Here is a 16,843-nt window from a genome sequence, read left to right as displayed (position 1 = left end):
TACTTAGTAGGTATAACCATAAGGAGATACAATCATCAATTTAATGTAAATACCAAATACAAGTCAGCCTTAATTACAATATCCTCGAGCATATAAATAGGACCTTGACTATTCAATATCCTTGATCCCATGTCAATGTTATTGATTAAATGGATGCATGAGTGTTAGATGACCTAATGGATGTATGCAGATGAATGTGAAACTTTAAGCTAATTAGAAGAAAAAAATTAGGTGGGCAAATTTTGGGGTGCAACAGCTGCCCCTATTTAATCGTCTTAAACCTGAAAGTGAGATTGACGCTAGTCTTTCGAGCATTCAAGGTGGAAGAAGATTAAATACCAAGTGAACCTGAAAATTTGCCTGATGAGATAGGATCCACTGGGGAAGAAATGGTGTCAACTCCACCGAGGAAGATTGCGTCAACTCTGGATTGAACATATTAACTCTGGGTTAGAAATGGAATAAACATCAACTCTGGGTTGAGAAAGAAAGGTGGGTCAACTCTGGGTCGAAGAATAAAGGGAAGTCAACTCGGGGTTGGACAAGAGGTGAACATCAATTCTGGATTGAGAGTAAAAAGGGAAATCGGTATTAATGGGACAATATATGAGTGTCAACTCTGGGTTGAGAAAGAAAGAAAGAAAATCAACTCTTGGTTGAAAGCAAGAGATAGATATCAACTCTGGGTTGAGTGGGAAAGAAGAAAAGATAACCGTCAACTCTGGGTTGAGTGAGAATAGACGAAAGATAACCGTCAACTCTGGGTTGAAGGGGAAAGAAAAATAAGATAACCGTCAACTCTGGGTTGAGTGGGAAAAGAGAGATCAACAAGAAATATCCGTTAACTCTGGATTGAAAGACAAAGAAACTAGAAACATCCGTCGACTCTGGGTTGAGAGGGAAAAGACAAGAGACAACCGGTCAACTCTGGGTTGAGCGGGAAAGGAGGAGTCAATTCTGGATTGAACAAGGGATAACCATCAACTCTGGGTTGAGAGGGAAAGGAATCAATTCTGGATTGAATAAAGGGTAACCGTCAACTCTGGGTTGAGTGGGAAAAAGGATAAAGGATAACCATCAACTCTGGGTTGAGTGGGAAAGGACAAGGGATAACCGTCAACTCTGGGTTGAGTGGGAAAGACAAAAGATGGCTGTCAACTCTGGGTTGAGTGGGAAAAGAGAAAAGATAACCGTCAACTGTGGGTTGAGTGGGAAAAAGATCAACTCTGGGTTGAAAGATGAAAGGAAAATCAACTCTGGGTTGAACACAAAACATCAACTCTGGGTTGAAGAAAGATGAACATGATTGACTTTGGGAGATGACACCACAATGGTAACTCTGAGTGATCCGGTGGAATATCAATTGATTGCTTGTAGGGACCTCATTTGATGAGTAACTTGGCTTATGCTTCATATGCAATGTATGATTTATTTGTGCACTTCTGGAGATGCAATGTTATGGATTCTATATGTAGTGTATTGATTGATTTGTTAGGGTTTTTGCTTTGTGTGGAATAGATTAGGTGGAGTTCTGAAACTCTGCTTGAGAATCAAGGTGGGGTGGATGCCCCTGATTTGTTGATGATTGGATCATGCGGGAGAAATGTCAATGAGAATGCAATGATATGCATGATGTATGTGTGATTATGAATGGAATGATTGTTTCCAAGATACAGGGATCGATGGAGAGTGCCTTTGTAGAAATGTCATAGCTTGAAGGATAGCCCTTGTGAAGGTGAGGTGTTTAGCTTAACTCCTCGACACTTATCTTGATATCTGACACTTGATTGAAGATGACTTGTTTCTATCTTGCCCCAGCGTGTATGATCTCTTGAGATAGTACTTTGATAATGCTTGAATCATGGAGATTTGTGATGGTCTGCCCTAGTGTAGATCATGGATGAATGCCCCATATTGAAAGGAACTCTTCCACCAAATGGATTCTTCACATATTTGCTTAGTGGATGACCAACCTTTACCTTTGTAAGATTACTCGATGGGATTTCAATGTTGAACTTTCCTTGGTATCAAGTACTTGCTTTCAGATTAGAGACAATTCTGTTTTGAAAAAGATACTGAGAATGCAATGCACATGTTAATCTCAAAGAAAAGTTTTATTTGTCAAAATGTTGTACTGATACTAACACAAATGACACAGCAACATTAGGAGTCAGTTTGACATGATTTTAAAGTTTGTATGCTTTTGGAACGAACCCTGCTTCAATTAGGACTTTAGAGGGTTGTAATGTGGCCGGGTTCACGGTTTGAGAAACAAAGGATAAAGGCTCAAGTTCTACTTAACCCACCCCTTCTTCGTGATGTTCTCCAGTCCTACGTTCAGCTAGTTTGACATGAGTGTTCACCTTTCAGGAAGGATTGTGATGGATGAGGATCCTTAATGACTTTGATGAAGGTGGCAGCCACCCTTTGGTGCTCTTGTTGATGGTCGCAACAACTTGTCCCTTGGAGGATTTTTTTTTGCTTTGTCTTTTGCTCTCCCTAACTTTTGCCTGGACAAGAAGTTCCTCTTGATTTTGGTTTTCGTTGTCCAGTGGGATATGCCCTAATTTTTGCCTAAGTCATTTGCTTCAAAGCTTTTCTTTCTTTTTGACTTAGCGGGCTATTGTTTCTTTCTTCTTCTTTTTTTTTTTGATTCTTTTCATCATTCTTTGTCTCGTTCGGGAACAAGTTGTATGACTTTTGTGATTGACTTGTTGAAGAGGTTGTGACTGCCTTTTTCTTAGAGAACGGGAGACATCCATTGTGGATGGTGCTCTTCCTTTTTTGTTGTGAGATCTGAGATATGATTGATCCTCTGATGGAATACCTGAAAGTTGAGCGCTCGGTCGCACTAACTGAAGACTACCCTGCCCCTGGTTAAGATTGAGGGTTTTGTATTTTTGAAAGAAACTACTACTCCTTAGGCTCAAAGGGGTTGACGAGGGTTTCACTTCCTTATAACTCCGGTGTTTAGGAATGGAAAGAATGCCTGTACATCGTCAGCAGGATCTTGTTCCAAAGGCATACAATTAGAGATTCATGTGTTTTTGATTTTCATCATTCTCCTTTTTTAGTTGCTTAAGACAAATGAGTGAAGTATCAATGAACATAATGACAAAGATGAAATGATTTGAGAAAAACATGTATATTACATTTTTATTTATTCAAACAGAATGAGTTTCTTACAATGGATAGTACTTGATAACAACAAAAGTAGTACAATTGAAAATACTAAAGAAATCTATACAATGGCAAGTTTGGCCTTATTCTAATGCAAATGAAATGTTTTCTGACAAACATAAAAGTCTTCATGTTCCACTGGTGGAAGCTCCATTGTGAGGTGGCATGGGATTGTTGACCACATTAGGTGCCGCAGGTGTGAATGTAATCTCCTTTGCATCAAGCAGATCCTGAACCTTGTCTTTGAGAACTCTGCACTCTTCAGTGGTGTGAACAGATCCTCCAGAGTGGAATTCACACTTGGCATTAATCTTGTAATTTGGAGGGAGAGGATCAGGAGGAGGCCTCGCTTCAGCTAATTGAATCAGTTTTTGATCAAGCAAGGCGGCGAGAAGTTGGCTATAGGTCATTGGTACACGATCATACACCCTTTTAGGCCTATTCTGCCTCTGTTGACCTTGTCTCTGCTGATAACCTTGTTGTTGGAAACCTTGTTGTTGTTGTTGGACATATTGTTGATAAGGGACCCAAGGTTGTTGACCAACAGGTGCCACATAAGCTTGAGGGGCGGTGGCGGCCACTTGATAGCAAGGAGCTTGATCTTGAGCATAGGTGGCACTGGTCTCGCCTTCTTTCTTCTTGACAAAGTTACCCTGAGGTTTCTTGTACCCATATTGGTTAGCAGCAGCAGCATTGGCGGGATTCTGGATCTTACCAATTTTCAAGCCATTCTCAATTCTTTCACCAATCCTGACCAGATCGGAGAAGCCAGAAGAGACACTACCTACCATCCTTTCATAGTAGTGCCCCTGAAGAGTGTTCATGAACATATCAACCAATTCAGATTCAGAAAGTGGTGGATTAACTTGAGCAGCCATTTCTCTCCACCTTTGGGCATATTCTTTGAATGTCTCATTGGTCTTTTGTGCTTGATTCTGAAGTTGCAACCTAGTCGGTGCCATGTCGATGTTGTATTGGTATTGCTTGAGAAAGGCATCGTACAAATCCTTCCAAGATCGGATCCTATTACGCTCTAGATTCATATACCAGTTCAGAGATGCCCCAGACAAGCTATCTTGAAAGCAATGGATGAGCAATGGTTCATTGTGAATGTGAGAAGCCATCTTACGACAGTACATGATAATGTGGCTCTTCGGACAGCTTAAACCCTTGTACTTTTGAAAGTCGGGAGTCTTGAACTTGGGAGGAATAACCAGATTAGGAACCAAGCACATTTCTTCAGCGTTCATCCCATAGGCACTAAAACCTTCGATAGCTCGGATCCTTTCCTCAAGAATCTTATACTTCTCAGCAGATCTCTCAACAGGTTGAGCTCTTTCAGCAGTTGGTATTGGATGCATTTCTGGATTAGCAAACTGAGTACCACAGAAAGCAGGAATAGGAATCTCTGTTTGAGAAGGTGGCACAGGGAATGGGAAGACGGGATCAGCCATAGTCATTGCTCCAGAAGTCACGGGTATAGTCCCACCTTGGTTTGGAGCTCCAAGGGTATCAACAGTCATGAAGTTGAATGGCATCCCAAAAGTAGCATTAGTCCTTGCTTGGAACTCAAATGGAGTAGAAGAAGGTGGAACGACCTCAAGTTGGCTAGCAGCAGCTTGGTTACCAACAACGGGAATCTCTTGTGTAGCAGGAACCCTTTCAGTTTGCAAGGCTTGGATAGCTTCCAGGATAGCATCGACCTTAGTTTTCATTTGATCCATCTCTTCTCTAATGGCAGCTTGATCTTGTTCGTAATTCTCCATGATTCTTCTTCTATGAGCTCTTGTCAGATATCGGTGTGGAGGAATCGTCTTGACTGATCTGATGGAGAGAAAGAGGTAAGAGTCTTGGTAACCATGAATGCATATGCATGAATGCAAAGATGTTAATGAAGATGCAAATGTATTGGGATCAAGGATCAAGGCTTCTTGGACAACAACTTCTCATGGCCAATAAGATATGGTCGACCCTCCAGATTCAGAGGTTCGACGTTGCTAGATAACTGATGTAGAACTTCTGTATAAGTCAAACGTCCCAAGATCAAAGGTTCGACGTCTTTTATTGAATAGCAGAAATCCGGGTATGATGGAGGTCAAGTTTCCTGTCCCACCCCAATCTCAAGGGTATGTAGTCTAGACACGGACAAGTGGTCCCTAATGGTCACTAGGGTCTACAGTTCCCATGGGGTACAAAGTGTTTGAGGCAGCAAGGGTGCCAGACACAGTGTTCCATGAAAGAACCTCGCCCAGTTGTGGTACCCCGTGTTGAACTCGATCGTAGCAAGGGCCACGGGAGTCAACATGAGCATCCACGCTAATCCTATGTGTCACTGGCCTGGGTAGTGGGCCTTTTACCGCACAAAAACCCCCCACCTGCAAAACAGAACAGAAGACCCCAAGGAACACAAAATATAATCCATATGCATGATGTGCAAGCAGAAATAAACATGATATGCAAGCAGAAAATAAACATGCAAACATATATACAAGATATAGACATAAAACAAATAAACACCCTATAAAATAAAACAAACAAAGGCTAGGATCGACTTGCTTAGGTCATCCCCAGCAGAGTCGCCAGCTGTCGCACGCTCGCGAAAATGAACAACAGAGTCGCCACCAATATATTTATCCCAAAGAGGGAAAGGAATATCAGAAAACCTAGAATAAACAAGAACGAGGTCTTTCGACCAAAGATAGGGTACGGGAGTCGGTTACGCGAGGGGAAGGTACTAGCACCCCTCACGCCCATCGTACTCGATGGTATCCACCTATGTTTGTTGCTATCTAAAGGGTGTGTACTATAAATCTAAAGCTCAATGCAAATGAAAGAAGAAGAAACACGGGGAAAAAGAGGTTTATAAATAATTGTGCTCGCTTAGGCCCCGCGACCCAATGCCTACGTATCCTTTTCAGGAATCAGAGCGCCGTAGTTCGGCTCTTTAGTTTTTGTTTGTTTTTGTGTTTTTTAGTGGACGAAGTTACATTCGCACTCCGCTGCTCGACCTCTGGAGTCTTAAGCTGGGAATGGAGCGGAAATAACGTGCCCGATTAAAGAATGCCTCGGAGGCGAGATGAAGAAGAGATTTTGAACGTTTCGAGTGGAACCCTAAAGCAAGGGAGACTCGAGTTGTTCTTTGGTTTGTGTTTTTTAGAAGTTGGGAACTTACGCCTGAATGGAACCCTAAAGCAAGGGAGATCCAAGCACTCGAACGTTCCCTAAAGCAAGGGACGTTCAAGCTTCCATTCCCTTTTTAAGAATTTTCACTTTTTTTATTAGTGTTTTTTTTAGTGTTTTCTGTGTGTTTTTTATGGGATTTAATTCAAGTATTTATTAGATGTTTTAAGGTCGAAAAGGAAAAGAAACTAGCCTAAGTATGAAGGGAATTTCTAGATCCTAATGTTATCATGGTTTCTACCTAAAGGTTAGGAATTAAAAAAACATGGAAGTAAAGTCACGATTATAAGTCATAAGATTGAGTAACACAATGGTGCAAAGCTATACACAAGCATGAAGTAGCAAGTCAAAAACATAGTACAAAATGAATTAAAAATACTACTATTTTTTATATTGATTTTTATGAGAGAAATTGAATTACAAGTCAAGTAAAAGACTAAAACAAAATAGCCTAAAACTACTATTTTTTAGTGATTATTTTTATATGTCAAAATCATGTGTTGAAATCTAAGAATTAGTGGAAAAATTAGCAATTAATCAACTAAAAGAAATGGCGAAAAAACTAATAAAATCTAAAATAAAAATGTGAACAGGGGTGCAATCCTGAATTGCAAGGTGTGAAAAGCAGGGCGCAGGCCCAACCAATAGCCTAAGGGAGATTTTTGTTGCAGATTTTATGAGATGCCAAAAATGGCGATGGGCCAAACAGGGGGTGAGGTTAGCAATTCAGTACAGGCCCACAGATGAGTTTTTGTTGCGATTTTTGTAGTGAAAGAAAACGGTACATGGGCCAGTGAGGGTGTAGAAAACGATCTGGCCCAAGACTCATTTGATCCATTTATTATTTTCAGAATTAATATTGTTATTATTCAAAAACAAAACAATTAATTAAAAGAAAATAAAAAGGAATTAAATGAAATTGGATTGGGAATTAGGGTTCGTGTGATATTCAAATCCCCCTTCTCTTTCTACACACCAACGGCAGCGATGGAGAATTTCACCGTCTCCAATCGAAGCATCTCAGCCTCTCAATCACAAGACTTCCATCGATCTCCCTCCGCCGTTAATTACAGCGAAGCAAAACTATCATCTTCCGTCTCTCATCTCCGAATCGAACAAAATCACAAAAGCCAAACACAAAACGCGAGATTGAATGTGTCAAGAGGCTTACCTGGATTTGCAGAAAGCGATTGAAGATCAAGAAGCCAGGGAGGAGATTTCAAAAGCTCAGGTGCGAAGTAAACGCAAAGAGTAGAGTTCTTCGATCAATTGGCGAAATAAACGCGAAACCGCGATGAAAATATCCAGGTGAATCTTTGATTTTTTTTATCTTCAAATTTTTCTTCTTTCCAATTCTTCGCTTCTGTGTGTGAATTCTTCTTCTACCCCTTTCTCTGTGTGATTGTTGTTTGAATGGGAGTGAATTAGGGAGTTTATCTGAGGTTTAGCTCAACTACTTAGAGCTTCAGAGGTTGAAGCTCTAAGAGCCATGGTGGAGAGCGTATAGTATAGGTTGAGAGAGATGAAGTTGCAGAGAATGAGAATGAGAAGTTGAAGATGGAGTGATGATGAAGAAGAATGAAGTATGAAAAACGGTGGAGGAAGAGTGTGAAATGGCGAAGGAGAGTGATGAAATGGTGGAGAGATCAAAGAATGGTGAAGTGAATTCGGTTTAAATAGATTGAGAAGGGAATACATGGGCCGTTAGATCTTAGAGATTCTGTTAGGAATTGAAGGGTGAGGATTGAATTGGTTCTCAAGTTAGTTTCTTTCTGTTATAGGTTGTTATGTAGGTTGGTTAAGTTTCTGTTATGTGGTAGTTATAATTGGTTAGGACATGTGGTTAAAATTCTGTTAGGTTAGTTTGAATGGAAACTGAATTCTGTTATGGCAGTTACAAGGGGTTTTGACAGTTATGGATTAGTAGTGAAATAGGTTAGAATGTTAGTTACAGTTAGGGAACTGTTAGGTAGTTAGTTAGAAGACTGAAAATGTTAGTTAGTGATTTGAAAGTTGGTTAGAGGTTGACTCAATTGGGAAACGGGAGGTTAATTAGGTTAGGAAAAGCTGATGATTGTGTATGGATGTATTGAATATGGCAGGTTTTGTTGGTTACTCACTGGTTTATGTCAAGTTTTGATATGTATGTTTCTGGAACTGTTTTCCTTGACTCTTTTTTTGCTCTGGACTGGTTTTGAAATGTGAACTCGATGTGAATATAGTTGAATGTTTTGAATGTTTGATGTTAGTCAATTTTGGACCAAACTGCACTTGGACAGAATTTGTATGTATAAACCATAGAACTGAAGTTGTTAGAATGTTGATTATTGCTGCTGTCAGTTAAAATAGCTTAGTGAAGCTCCCTTCGAATTGCTTAGTGTACAGTTCTTGCTTATGTGTATACGTCGAGTCTCAATTTTGTGCTGGAGTGGTGTATAGGTTATTTTTCTATTCTGAACCGTATTGAGCTTGCGAATGACGCAACACCGCTTGGTCTGAATTTAGTGTATGCCTGAATCAATTGATTGTAAGTATTGAATACGGTTGCGTATGTCTGCTCCGTTTTCTTCTGAACCAGCGCGAATCTTGATTCTTTTTTGTACTGAGGTTGCAAGTTTGGAATTGAGAAGTGAGTGTGAAATTGTTCTTGGTTTACCCAATAGAATAGATTAACTGTTTTGAGATTTTACAATGCGATGCAGAGGTCCGAACCGGTTCAGTGTCTTATTTTTGCAAGGTATATAGTTTTGAGGTATGATTTGTGAATAGTTATGGAACTGATTTGTTTTGTACACACTATGCAGGTCTGAGAATTTAAGGCAGCCATGGTTCTCTTTACATAGGCATGGAAGAAGAAATATGAGAAAATGACTCCTAGGAACACATGGAAATTACGGATTGAAGTGATCTTGAAAGAAGATTAGTGGAGCTTAGCCCTCGTAGCATAAGTTTACATTTCTTTGTGAATGTCTCAGTGTAATGACTTAGAATTTATTTGTGTAATTATGGATGAACTTTGAATGTTGTAATGATAATTGGATGAATGTATAGATCGAATGAACTAGGACTTTGGTAAAGGGATTTGAAATGAATGTATAGACACTTGAATGTGTACACTTTGTTTATGATTTTAGAGTTATAGTGAAATGCTCCTCTTTTGTAATGACAGGGTTTCTTGGACTTTGAAGTGGAATTTGTTAACTTAAATTTTCCCTCCACTTGTTAAATTTAAATTTCCAAATCTTTTCACTTTGTCCTTAATTGCCAACTTGGATGAACCACAATATCAGTTAAAATTCTGTCAAAAGATTGAGGTAACCTTTGGTCGAGAATTAATTAGAACGATTTGGTCAACATGAAGTCAACCTTCCATGGTTGACTTTGTTGAGCAAAAGTCAACCCTTAATCAACCGGATATTTTGTAATATTTCTTCTACAGCACTTCACTGAGAGGTCCAAACAAACAATAACTGAATTGACGCCAACCTTTTGTACCAAGTCTTGATTACTTAGTAGGTATAACCATAAGGAGATACAATCATCAATTTAATGTAAATACCAAATACAAGTCAGCCTTAATTACAATATCCTCGAGCATATAAATAGGACCTTGACTATTCAATATCCTTGATCCCATGTCAATGTTATTGATTAAATGGATGCATGAGTGTTAGATGACCTAATGGATGTATGCAGATGAATGTGAAACTTTAAGCCAATTAGAAGCAAAAAATTAGGTGGGCAAATTTTGGGGTGCAACAGTGTGTAACTATGTCTATGTCTATATGCGAATGAATGCAAAAAGAAATACGGGGAAAAGAAGGAATTATTTACAAGTGTGCTCGTTCAAGCCCCGCGACTTGATGCCTACGTATCCTTTTCAGGAATCAGAGCGCCGTAGTTCGGCTCACGATTTTCTGTTTATTTTTGTGTTTTTTAGTTGGGCGGAGTTAACGCTCGCGCTCTTGCACAAGGGGACAGCCTAGGATGCAATAGAGCGGAGATAACAATGCCCTTAAGAAAGGAGAGAAGAGAGAGTTTGAGTGTTTCGAGGAAATCCCTTAAGCAAGGGAAACTCGAGTTACTCTTTGGTTGGTGTTTTTTAGAAGTTGGGAACTTACGCCTGAATGGTACCCTTAAGCAAGGGAGATCCAAGCACTCGAACATTCCCTTAAGCAAGGGATGTTCAAGCTTCCATTCCCTTTTTAAGAATTTTCACTTTGATTATTAGTGTTTTAAGTATTTTCTTTGTATTTTTTAAAGGGGATTTTATTTGAATATTTTTAGATGTTTTAGTGTTGTAAAAGAAAAAGAATGAGAAAGAGGGAACTATTCCTAATTTCTAAATCTATGTTATGGATTATTCTAATAGAAAATGAGGAAGAAAAGTTTTATTCAAGCATTTCACAATATAAGAAAAATATTCACACAAATAAAAGGAACAAAATCTAAACTATTTATGAAAATATTCACAAGCAATTGCATTTTTATTCATATTAGAAACTATTTTGTATTAAAACTAAAAAACTAAGTATTTTTTATGGTTCAACAAACGATCACAAATCAAAGAAAACATTAACTAAAATTCAATAAAAAAGAAAATAAAATTCTAAGAAGGTCTAATTGAATAAAAATATTTTTTGTCATTTTTTACTTAAAAGAGAAATGAATTAATTGCAAAAAGGAAATAGAGCATAAAAGAAAATCAATTTTTAATATTTGTTTTTATTAACAGCAAAGGGGGTGCATCAGTATTTTCAGAATGAACTACAATTAGTTGGAGCAAAACAGGGCCTAAAATGGGGGGTAAAAACAAGCAAAAGCGCTAAGGCCCAGGTTCAGAAGCGTACGGTGTATTAGCAAACAGGAGGTGTGATCTAGGAAAGGGCGAAGCCCAGTACACGCGTGGCCCAAAGCCAACAAGCCATTTCCATTTTTATTTGTTTTTATTATTTCTGCATGTGATATTATGGTTTGTATTAAAATGTGACAAAATAAAGCATGTAAACATGATATCAACTGGTGCATCTGATCTTAAGTCACTAAAAACAAAATTAACCCACGGACCAATCACAGCGTGCCAACAGCGCACCTAATCATATGAATAAGGACAAGATTAGCAATTAATTGGGAAACAGAGCCAGTGGTAGCTTGCCACGTCGCAACGGAGGGGGAGAACAAGGCAAATACACAGACGCCGGAGAGCCGCCTCCGGTCGTCTTCTCCGGCCAAGCGCGCGGCGGAGATGAACACAAATTTCCAGAAATTAAAAACTCCGCCACCATCTCGCTCGGTTTTTCCCACTGATTACAGATCCGACCTCAGATTTTCTTAATTCATTCTTTAACTCCATAACCGAGCGTGTAACGCCCCAGACTGCTTTCGGGATGATCGACTGACCCCACAAACCAACACGGGTCTTTTCAGCATGCTTTGACCTCACTCGCACGCTTTCTGGGAAACTTCCCAGAAGGTCACCCATCCCAATACTACTCAAAGTCAAGCACGCTTAACTGTGGAGTTCTTATTGAACGGGCTCCCGAAAAGAAGATGCATCTTGTTGGTATAGGTAGTACCTATCAATCCTTATAAGACATCTTTCAACCATGCAGTCTCATCCCTGCACAGCCTCCGGATCCCTCTCATTCCGATGTGGCGACCACCCTAGCCCCCATTGGCCTCAGGTGTTCCATGCGGTGCAACCACTCCTCGCCTTCTTTGGCCTCGGGTGTTACATGCCCACCAGCTTCCGCATGGTTCGTCCTCGAACCACATCGTACTGGGAGAGGTCTGGCTCTGATACCATTTGTAACGCCCCAGACTGCTTTCGGGATGATCGACTGACCCCACAAACCAACACGGGTCTTTTCAGCATGCTTTGACCTCACTCGCACGCTTTCTGGGAAACTTCCCAGAAGGTCACCCATCCCAATACTACTCAAAGTCAAGCACGCTTAACTGTGGAGTTCTTATTGAACGGGCTCCCGAAAAGAAGCTGGGACATGTCATATCTGGTGGTGGCATTGCTGTAGACCCATCTAAGGTAGATGCTGTGTTACAATGGGAGACTCCAAAGTCAGCTACCGAGATCAGAAGCTTCTTGGGCTTGGCCGGTTACTATAGACGGTTTATTGAAGGATTTTCTAAGTTGGCACTTCCATTAACTAAGTTGACGTGTAAGGGTAAAGTGTTCATATGGGATGCACAATGTGAAGAAAGTTTTGTGGAATTGAAGAAGAGATTGACGACAGCCCCGGTTTTGACATTACCAAACCCAGGAGAACCTTTCATAGTTTATTGCGACGCTTCTTTGATGGGTTTAGGTGGTGTACTTATGCAGAATGGTAAGGTAATTGCTTATGCGTCGAGGCAACTGAGAATTCATGAACGGAACTACCCTACACATGATTTGGAACTCGCTGCTGTTGTTTTCGTACTAAAAATTTGGAGACATCATCTCTATGGTTCTAGATTTGAAGTCTATAGTGACCATAAGAGTTTGAAATACCTGTTTGACCAGAAGGAGCTGAACATGAGACAGCGAAGATGGTTAGAACTGCTGAAAGATTATGATTTCGGGTTGAATTATCACCCCGGTAAGGCGAATGTTGTGGCTGATGCCTTAAGCAGAAAGACCTTGCACATGTCCGCTATGATGGTTAAAGAATTGGAATTGATCGAACAATTCCGAGATATGAGCTTAATTTGTGAAGTGACACCGCAGAGTGTTAAGTTGGGAATGCTCAAAATTGACAATGACTTTCTGAACAGTATCAAAGAGGCTCAGAAACTGGATGTGAAAATGGTGGACATTATAGTTGGTTGTGGAAAATCCGAGAAGAGTGATTTTAAGGTGGACGCACAAGGAGTGTTGAGATTGCGGAATCGAATCTGTATTCCGGATGATAATGATATGAAAAGGATGATTTTAGAAGAAGGTCATCGGAGTAACTTGAGTATTCACCCTGGAGCTACTAAAATGTATCAAGACTTGAAGAAGATATTTTGGTGGCCGAGGATGAAAGAAGATGTGGCGCGGTTTGTTTATGCTTGTTTAACTTGTCAAAAATCGAAGATTGAACACCAGAAGCCTGCAGGGTTGATGCAACCGTTAGAAATTCCAGAATGGAAGTGGGATAGCATTTCGATGGATTTTGTAACAGGGTTGCCTAATACTGCAAGTGGACACGATTCAATATGGGTGATCGTTGATAGGCTTACCAAATCAGCTCATTTCATACCTATTAGCATCACGTATCCGGTGGCAAAGTTAGCTGAGATCTATGTCCGAGTGATTGTGAAGTTGCATGGTATTCCCTTGTGCATTGTGTCGGATAGAGATCCGAGATTCACTTCTGATTTTTGGAAGAGCTTGCAAGAAAGGTTGGGTTCTAAGTTGAGGTTGAGTTCGGCGTATCATCCTCAGACGGATGGTCAAACTGAAAGGACTATTCAGTCTCTAGAGGATCTGTTGAGAGCGTGTGTTCTCGAGCAAGGAGGCTCGTGGAGCGCTCATCTTCCATTGATCGAGTTTACTTACAATAACAGTCATCATTCTAGTATCGGGATGGCACCCTTTGAAGCGTTGTATGGTCGGAGGTGTAGGACTCCGCTATGTTGGCACGAATCTGGCGAAGGCGTAGTACTTGGACCGGAAATTGTACGAGAAACCACAGAGAAGGTAAAAATGATTCGGGAGAAGATGAAGGCTTCACAGAGTAGACAGAAAAGTTATCATGATAAACGAAGGAAGGAGTTAGAATTTGAATCAGGTGACCATGTGTTTCTAAGAGTCACACCTGTGACTGGTGTTGGTCGTGCTCTGAAGTCAAAGAAGCTGACTCCACGATTTATCGGCCCTTATCAGATTTCAGAGAGGGTTGGTACTGTTGCTTATAGGGTGGCGTTACCGCCTAACCTGTCGAATCTGCACGATGTGTTTCATGTGTCACAGCTTCGGAAGTATGTTCCGGATCCATCTCACGTGATTCTTATGGATGACGTGCAAGTAAGAGAGAATCTTACAGTAGAGACGATGCCGATACGGATCACGGATCGCGAGATAAAGTCCCTTAGAGGTAAAGATATTCCGCTGGTGAAAGTGGTATGGACGGGGACTACCGGAGAGAGCATGACGTGGGAAATGGAGAGCAAGATGCGAGACTCCTATCCCGAGTTGTTTGAACGAGGTAAGATTTTCGAGGACGAAAATATCGTAAGTGGGGGAGAGTTGTAACACCCCAATTTTCGATATTTATTTTATTATGTATTTGTTTGGTGTGTTTGGTGTTTAAACTGATATTTTAATTATTATTATATTAGTTTAGTAATTATTTATAAGTAGTAAATTAATTAATTAGTTAATTGGGTCAACTAGTGGTTAGTAATTGGGAGGGTGTGTAGTAAGCCCATTAGCAAATTCAGAATTAGTGAAGGATTAATAAAATAAAGAAAATTAGGGGGAATAGTTTTCTTTTGGCAAAATATTTGAAGAACGTAGAAACAGAGAAAGAGGCTAGGGCAAGAGAGAAAAGAGACTTCCACCATTGTTGAAGGATCAAAGCTCAATCCTAAGGTAAGGGGGGAGAATGGGTTCTCTAAATGGTGATTACAACATGAGAGGGTAGTGAGGGTTCCTTTCCCTCTTTAGGTTTCACAATTTGTATGCCTAATTTCTCTTTTGATGTGTGAATTGATTTGATTTGTGTGATGTTTTCATGACTGATACGTATGGTATGATTGTGGACGAAATTCTGTGTTAGATTGATGAATTATGATGTGGTTTTGGTTGTGGGTTGAATTGTTGCTGTGTTCATCAAAGAACTAAATCTGAGTGTAAAACTGTCCAATTTTATGAGTAAGAATTGAGTTATTATCATGTTAAAATCGATGTAGTATAATAGGTTAATGAATCTAGATGAAAGGAGTGAGTTAATAGGTGAAAATATGATGTTTTGGACCTGAAATCGCAGACTGGAAGTGATGAAAACGAGTGGGGACGAACTGGTGCGAGTGCAGACTTTGACAGATAATTTTTCTGTCAATTTGAGTATGATACGCGTATGGGTTGAGGCCATACGCGTATGGGGGACATACCCAGAGGGCTATACGCGTATGATACGCAGCCCTGTCCCAATACGACACAATTTCTGGTGAAAAGCGTATGGTACGCGTATGAGAGAAAGGCTATACGCGTATGGAAGAGTGATACGCGTATGGGAGAATTTTTAGTGCAAAACTGGTCCTGGTGATACGCGTATGGGCGCGTATAGGGAAAGGGGCATACGCGTATGGGATAGCTGTACGCGTATGGTTACGCTAGTGTGCAGAATTTTCCATTTTTGTGATTTTCTCCTGATCCTTGAGTGAAATGAATACCTTTCTGAGTTACTTAAAACTGTAAGACTTAGGTAAACATAGAGAGACTGTAAGAGTTACGCTTTGGACCTAAAATTTGTGTTAAATTTGTGTTGATTGTCGTGAATGTGACTAAGAATAATATAATTATAGTTGCATGTTGTTGAGCTGGTTGATAGCCTAAATGGCAATGAGTTGAAGGCTGAAGCCTTGTGTTGTTGAATTGTGTTGATTGGATGTTCATATTGCATACATATGTCGTTGAGGGCTTATGCTCTGTTGTTGGCCTGTATTGGCATTGTTGAAGGCTTATGCCTTGTTATTGCCTCCAATATAATGGCATCTGTTGAGGGCTTATGCTCTGTTGGTACCACATGCATGTAGAGTCGATAGTTACATTTTCATTCATTTGACTGTTTGTAAACGTCATGTAATGATGCTGTTGTGTGGTTGATGGTGTGAGAATCTGTTGTGATTGTGTTTATGTGTAGTGTAGATACTACTCCTTAAACATGTGATATTTCACCGTATATTTATTGAATGTAATTCTCACCCCTCTTCTGTTGTTGTGTCTGTGCTTCTTCGGGAGTACAGATAACCAGGTACCAGAGTAGTGCTTGGATTTCTCGAGTGTTACCTGATCGAGTCTTAGGAGTCGCTCTGATACGTAACACGGGGATGTTGGGACACGCTGTGTTTTGATTTTCTTTTCAGTTAATTGTTGAATTGTTACGTATCTTGATTTTGACATTATTGTTGGACCACCTGTTAGTGGATGTGATTTATTTGTTGAGGCCGTGGCGCCATGAGAATTATTAAGTCGTTTGAACTCCGCTGCAGTATTGAATATTCCATTTTAATGGAGAATAATAAACTTAAAATGATGTTTTAATGAATTGATGGGCAGCCGATAAGCGGACCTAGGGGGGATTATTGATTAAGCTGGTGACATGCTTGGTAGGCCGGAAGCCCTGCGGGGTAAGCGGAAATCCAGGGTGTTACAGAGCGCGTTCTAAAAACCCTAACTATGAGTAACGTCACCGAAATCAAACGCAAGCACATCAATGGAGTTCTAACAGATTCTAGAGTACATATTCATGAAACAATCGTTCAAGAAGCTACATTA

The sequence above is a fragment of the Vicia villosa genome, linkage group LG7, assembly GCF_029867415.1.
Source record: "Vicia villosa cultivar HV-30 ecotype Madison, WI linkage group LG7, Vvil1.0, whole genome shotgun sequence".
In the NCBI taxonomy this organism is placed as follows: Eukaryota; Viridiplantae; Streptophyta; class Magnoliopsida; order Fabales; family Fabaceae; genus Vicia; species Vicia villosa.
The sequence above is the reverse complement of the archived record's forward strand: the minus strand, read 5'-3'. Positions refer to the sequence as shown.